The sequence below is a fragment of the Culex quinquefasciatus genome, chromosome 1 (assembly GCF_015732765.1).
Source record: "Culex quinquefasciatus strain JHB chromosome 1, VPISU_Cqui_1.0_pri_paternal, whole genome shotgun sequence".
Lineage (NCBI taxonomy): Eukaryota > Metazoa > Arthropoda > Insecta > Diptera > Culicidae > Culex > Culex quinquefasciatus.
In genome coordinates, this window is record NC_051861.1 from 90091553 (window position 1) to 90099011 (window position 7459).

The 7459-nt window shown below is 36.0% G+C and overlaps 2 long non-coding RNA genes across 2 annotated transcripts; both read left to right on the forward strand.

Moving 5' to 3' along the window:
• The first annotated feature begins 891 nt into the window (after positions 1-891).
• Positions 892-1551, forward strand: LOC119765061. The gene is made up of 2 exons (XR_005276478.1): positions 892-1048; positions 1195-1551. It is a non-coding gene; the product is annotated as an uncharacterized LOC119765061 (long non-coding RNA).
• A 4119-nt stretch (positions 1552-5670) lies between these two features.
• LOC119771201 lies at positions 5671-6920 on the forward strand. The gene is made up of 2 exons (XR_005279080.1): positions 5671-5828; positions 5904-6920. It is a non-coding gene; the product is annotated as an uncharacterized LOC119771201 (long non-coding RNA).
• The last annotated feature ends 539 nt before the right edge of the window (positions 6921-7459 follow it).

Sequence of the window (7459 nt, forward strand, 5' to 3'; positions counted from 1 at the left end):
ACGAATGTTATTAATATTATACAAACTTGTTTTACCTTCTGCTAGTGGAAAATTCCAAATAATCTGAAAATGCATTTCGTTTTTCGATTTGAAATCATGTTCATTGAGAAAATCATGACACTTTGAGAATATATATAAGATGCTATTCAACAACATTTTCTTAATCATAATTAACTAACTTTGCACTTTAAATTTATGTTGTTCTAGAACATACCTAAGTTGTAAAACTCCAGAAAACTTATGAGCGACCAACAACAAAAAAAAAATTTTTGTATGAAAATCCTTTTTTTCACCAATTTCAGCCTCATGTATCAATCGGTTAATATAAAAAAAAATCGTTCGAAATTTGCACACATGCTTAAAATAACTGATTTTCGCTTGTGGAACAGGGGGTCATTCTTCTGGGCACCCTAATGCCTCAGTGAGCTCACTATGATAACTGATTTACGCTTCATTTTTCAGAAAGCTAAAATTTCTTGTCGAAATATAAAATAAATGCTTTTGATCATCGATGCATCAGAAATAGAATTAACAATCAATATGGTGTCATTCACTCGATGCATTGACTGTCAATTATCTATGAAACGGATTGACAAACAACTTGCAGATAAGTATTTTCAAATAAATGCTATCTTAACACGTATCTTAATCAAGATTCAAATAATTTTCTGGAGCAAACATGTCTGAAATTGTTAAGAAAGGATTCCAAAATTCTAATTTATGTAACCAGTTTCAAAATGATGATGAGGTTTATTCCAATGAGGCCTTGCCAAGTTTAAAAAATAACACGAGAGCTTGAGTTTACTTTGAGAAAGTGTTCCTAGTCCAATTGAGTGATTTGATTCATGACTTCATTTGTGAAAACCCAGATCCCCGTCAGTGCCCGTCCATTGTACACATTCAATCAAGCTCAATGCCTGAGAGAAGATAGTATGTTCTTCGGACAGCGTTTTGCGATTCGCTACATTCTTCTGCATTTATTTGAGTGTATAAAACATACCACAGCTAAGTGATGTGAAAACGTTTGTTTACAATCAAAGAAAAACAAGTGAGTGCAAGTTTCATAAATGTTAGTGTAAATGTCACTTACTTCGTAAAACTACTATTTACTGGTTAAATCAAATATCTTCATTGTTATGTTTTGAAAAAATGTCAAAATCACCAGTCTTAAAAAATGCCTTTGTTTCACTGCAGTTCGGCCAGTCCGTCACAATGCTCAAACTTTACATCGTTGGAGTGACATTTGCACTGACGGTGGTGCTGGTGCATCTTGCTTCGACGGCCGAATCCTCTACCGATCAGGCCTTACTGCAAACCACAACACCGTGGGATGTTGACGATCGTTGCACGCTGTGCAACAAGGCCTGTCCAAAGGATCATGTTTTCGCGGAAGGAAAATGTCGCAAACCGAGGGTGAAGAAAAACGGGAGGCCAGTTAAATTTAAATGAATTTAGATTTTAGAATAAAGGAGTAGTTTAATGTAGACAATAAAACAATAAATAATTGTACAGATGGTGGACTGTTTGCTTTACATCTGTATCCAAAAGTAATCGTAGATTGTTGCTGATTTCTGTGATTTCTTTCAGATTTTCATCATCGACATGCTAAACATTCAAACCGCGTTCAAAATGGATTGCATCACATTGATGATGAGATGATGACATTAATCTTTCAACCCTGCAAAGTGAACTTGGAATCTACGACCCCTGAATCGGTGCTGGAAACCGTGAAATCCTTTGAAGTTGTAACCCGTTGCATGTTTTGCGCCAAAACGTGCACAAATGGAAGGGTTAGGGTTGGCGGCAGATGCCGTTTAACTCATAAACCAATACTAAAAGTAATTAAGATGTGATGAAAGCGAAATAATGGGTATTTCTAATGTAGTATATAGCAAAATGAGTAAATTATTTTAATATAACGTTTATTTCATTAATCTCAGATCAAACACTTCATCTGCAGAGTTCTGTTATATATTTATAAGAGATAACAAAAATGACTTTTTGGCGGGCATTCAAGGGTTTGTTCCGGTGGGCATACTGAGCCCAAATCCCAAATATGAGCTTGATTGGAAGTAACAGCTGGCTCACAGCTCAGCTAAATTCAGCTACTTCTATGGATTACTTTATGAGATAAGAAGATGCCACATTTGTTTATTGTTATTAGTGCACTCTAACAGACCTGTTACACGGAAAAAAAAAGTTCCCAAAATCGTGAACAAGCGTTCATGAAAATGGGAACCTCGAACAAAGTGTTCAAATTCCATGGTACAATTTTTAAAAACGTACCATGAAATTTGAACACTTTGTTCGAGGTTCCCATTTTTATGAACGCTTGTTCACGATTTTGGGAACTCTTTTTTCTCCGTGTACATGGATCTTGGTTAAGTCAAACTTTGCCTTAGAAGAGCAATTCCATCTCAAATCAGGATTTTTTCTGGTACTTTTGCACCCGACCCTCTACAATTTCAATGAAACTTTTTAAAAATGTTATTCTAGGCCTATATAAGCCATTTTTGTGTATATGGAGCCAATTGTATTCGAAAATGACATTTGAGAAGGGCGTAAGAAATTTTAATATTTTTGTATTTTGTAATTTAAAAATTACTAAACTCAAAGCCGTTGCATTATATCAAAAAGTGGTGAAAGAAAAATTGTAGGAAATTGGACGAGCTTTCTGAAAAAAATACACTGAAAGAAAAATACACGCCACTTTCATGAGATTTTTCAATTGTTAAGTTTGAAAGCTAAATTTGAAGGTGATGTCAAGATTTTTTTCGTTTAAGATGTTTGAGGTAGTAGCCTAAAATGTTACAAAAAGACTCACGAAAAATGCAGGATGGTATGTCTCTCCTAAAAAAAATACAAAAATCATTTAATAAACCTGTTTTTTTTTTTGAAAAGTGATCTAAACATCAACATTTTCAAAAACCGATAGTGGGAATCGATTTTCCAGACAATTTAGCATAAAGTCTCCATATTGACAATTTTCCTATGTCCAATTCTTGTGAAGATACAGTGTTTTTACAGGTTTTATGATGTTTTTTTGCATTTGCTAAAGAACAGACAAAATTTTCAGTCTTGAAAATAATTTTACGGAAAAGCTCGACCAATTTTCTTTAAGTTTGCCTTTGACAGCCGACTCGTTTTAATATTTACGTAAGCTTATGTACTATCCAGGTTTCTACCACACTGAAAAAAATATACTATTCTCAGTTATGAGCAATGTAATTAAGTCATATCTATAAGAACACATATCCATTTCAAATGCTGTCAAAGGCAAACTTATAGGAAATTGGACGAGCTTTTCTGTTAAAAATATTTTTGAGACTGAAAAATTAAGTCTGTTATTTAAAAATTGCAAAAAACGAACATAAAACCTGCTTCTTCAACATTTTTATTTTTAAAACCGCTGTATCTTCACAAGGATTTTACAAAGGACAATGGTCAATATGGAGTTATTAATGCTAAATTGTCTGGGGAATAAATTCCCTTCATAGGTTTTTTGAAAATTTTGATGTTTAGACCACTTTAAAAAAAGAGGTTTAGTAAATGATTTTGGTATTTTTTTAAGGAGAGACATACCATCCTGCATTTTTCGTGAGTCTTTTTGTTACATTTTAGGCTACTACCTCAAAAATCTTAAACGAAAAAAAACTTGACATCACCTTCAAATTTAACTTTCAAACTTAACAATTGAAAAATTTCACGAAGGTGGCGTGTATTTTTTTTTCAGTGTATTTTTTCAGAAAGCTCGTCCAATTTCCTACAATTTTTCTTTGACCACTTTTTGATACGATGCAACGGCTTTGAGGTACAGTAATTTTTAAATTACAAAATACAAAAATATTACCCAGTCACGATGTTCTAGCAAGATTCTAGCAGAATTCTTAGAGAGCTGGATATTCTTAGAGCATTCTAGCAGAAATGTTCCACAGTTCTAGCAGGATTCTGACAGAACCAGCTCTGCTAGAATATTTCGTGACTGGGTAAAATTACTTGCGCCCTTCTCAACTGTCATTTTCGAGTATAATTGGCTCCATATACACAAAAATGGCTTATATAGGCCTAGGATAACATGTTTAAAAAGTTTCATTGAAATCGGAGAGGGTCGGGCACAAAAGTACCAGAAAAAATCCTGATTTGAGCTGAAATTGTTCAGAACTAAATCAACGACTGGATTGGACTAACAGGACGAAGGCAGTAAGAAGCGACATCTTGTCCCCGTGGTGGTAACTTGTCGTACGTGCATTTTAGACCAAATTGAATTTAAAAGACCTTTTTGTGCAGCTCACAATGCCTCAATGCATTGCCTCATCTTTTGACCTTCACTGATCCCCAAAATTTGATTTCAATTCTGAGATATTCAATAAAAACCAAAAAAGCCCCGAAAATGTATGTCTTTTTCATATGAAAGAATTTCCAATCTTGTCGTGCTATCTTGACAAAGCCTGAAAATTAATGTAAGTGCGAGAATTGGCCGAAGGGATTTCAGGTCAGAACGCGTTTGACACAGGTACTAGTTCAACTAGCGAAAACATCTGTACAAAACGTGTTTGTTATTGTTTACATCGCGTGCTTTCGTTTTTGTTTATTCAAGGTCAAACATTAAAACGCATTTTTCTCTGAATGTTAAAAAGCGACGACGACGTCGAACTGACGTTTATCCGATTTGTAATGATAGCAGGATGGGTTATTCCAGTGAAGTAGCTTCAATTTAAAGAACTCCCAGCTTAGATGTGAAGCAGTAACTTTGAGCGTAGCTACTAATCCAGAAACACAAAAGATTTCGAAAGATCGGTTGATTGTGGATGTGAAAGGCTAACCCTTAGCGTACTGACCTGCTTTTATGTTTTTTTTAGGGATGGTGGAAGTGATACTTTTTTGTCTTGATTTCAAATAGGTTGTTGCGCATTCTAGTTTTATTTGGCCTACAAATAAAAGTTTCACAACAAAGCAGCTACCAAATTGGCTTATCTTCGTTACGTATTGGACGGCGAGTTCGGCATTTACCTCCACTGAGGACCTCACCAGGAGGGCATGCAGGCTGAACGTCAAAAATTCCTCTGGTTTCAAATTCCACCGACGTAGTCTCAACGCTGGAAGTTTCCGGAGTAGGATAGGCCGCCGAGAGTACAATGCTTGCCATCAGAACTATAACTGCTAGAATGAGCTTAAAAGTGGCTTGTATTGCCATGATTGCGACTCGATCAACTGCTCAGCGTCAATGCAGTTCACTGACTACAGCAAATCGTATTGCAAACAGTTCTGTAGAGATAAGAAGGAGTTGTTTCCACTCATGATAGTGACTTACACTATCAAGAGAATCTCTGATTTATGGAGATAATGAAACAAATGTTTGTTATGACATATTTTTAGTACCTGTTTATTTGCAGACTAAACAATCCATACTATCTATAGAGTTAGAGAGTTGAACCAGCCTCCGACTGAAAAACTCTATAATGAAGAACAAAAAAAAATCTATAGACTGTCGAGTTTTACAGATTGGCCAATGTTTGAAAACAATGTGTGTTTGAATCAAAGTGCATCAATAACTCAAAAAAGATGAAATTGCATATGGGACATTGATGCGTAGAGATGGTTCAATCAACGGGTCCAATTTAGGCGGCGCAGCCAAGCTGGAATCTTCCCAAATGAGATCCAAAGAATTTCTCGATTGTAGTCGAAAGTATTCTCATACTCTCACCGACAACATATGTTCAGTCGTTGATTGAGCGTCTCCTTGACGAGAAGCAGTGCTGGACAAATAGTGTATCCTAAGTCGAAATTTGTCGATTCCAAGATCGACGTGACAATCTCGGCAAACTGCAGTAAGTGGTAGTGCATTACATAAACAGTTTCGAAAATAAAACTGTTTTTTTGTTTCCTCTTCTTATCTCTTGAAGTGACCTATAGAAAAAGTCGATTCAGTGCGCGTACTTCCGGTTGCAATCATGGCAGCAACAACAATTTCCAAGTGGATGATAATAGCATTACTCCTGGTGGCACTTACTGAACGTTCATCAGCCTATCCTGCGGAGGCGGACTCGTTGGTTATTGAGTCTACTACGTTTGCTGTTGGAACTAGAGCATTACTTCGAGTAAAATCCTTTTGCCCTTATGGTGAGAAAAATGGCATATGTCGAACGCCTCGCCCTAAAACTAAAAATGAAGGAATGCCACTGTGAATTAAGGGATCACTACCTAATGAACTGCGAAACGGCTACCCCCAAAAACGACTTTATTAGATATTCCCGTATCGTAACCCGTAAAAACTAAAAGTACCACACAATGCTTTAAACATCGCTACAGTTGTATTTATATCAAAAATTTGCGAAATATCATTGAATTCATTTCCAAAACTTTTTTGTTTGTGGTCCCAACATTCAAAATATGTAAAAATATTGAAAAGGCAATGTATTCTGAATAGTTTAAAATCAATTTTACCAGTTACCTAATTATTAAGAAAACAAATCTAAGAAGAAATAAAATTTGCAATCCTTACTGGGAGTCAAAATACGATGACGGTTGTGACGTCAAAAGTGTTTGAAAACAGTGAGGTCCACGAAAAAAAAAACGAAACTATTGGCACTACGCCCCCCGGGGCATGGCCTTCCTCTAACGTGGGATTTCTGCTCCAGCGCCTCTGACGAGACAGGAGAAACCGGGACCGACGTTTTACTTCACCATCCGATAGAAGCTCAGTGGATAAGGCGGGAATCGAACCCGCGTCTCATAGCATCATCGGGATCGGCAGCCGAAGCCGCTACCCCTGCGCCACGAGACACACAGGTCCACGTAATAGACAAATATCACCCGGCTTGGAAATTATACAAAAGCTTCAACTAAAAATCAGCTCAAAACAGGAACAACAATCTCAAAGGGCTAAGAAAAATTAATCATAAATTGTGTTTTCTCCAATCGCATTTGTCGCTCGAAGGAATATCACATCACATAACAAATAATTAGGAATTTTTATTTGATGAAAATCCCGATTTCCGTTTCTAACTGTGTGTACATTGTGTTAACATTCCAATAGTTGGGATTTATTTAAAAACTGGGTCATTATCCACCAACTCACACGAATTCGGAAAAAGGTGCCCCAACCCCTCATCAATTTCCGTGTCACATCTAGGAATAGTCAAAAATTACCGAGTTATGACCAAAATACCAGTTTTTCAACATTATGGAGACTTGTATGTTAAATTGTCTCAAGAATCAAATTCCTTTTTTATTTTATTTTTTATTTAAGGTAAAGCCGTTGATCATTTTCGGAGATAATTGATCATCACTCTAAAATATTCTGTACAAAATTCAATTTAACGATTTTCTGCACCAAAATGAATCAGCAAATCAGCCGGTTGTTGCCTTCTTGAAGCCACTGAAGGAATTTTTGATTTAAATCAAAAGTGTCTCAAAATTTATAAAATTTTGTGGAACAATCAGTAACGTCCTAGTTGGC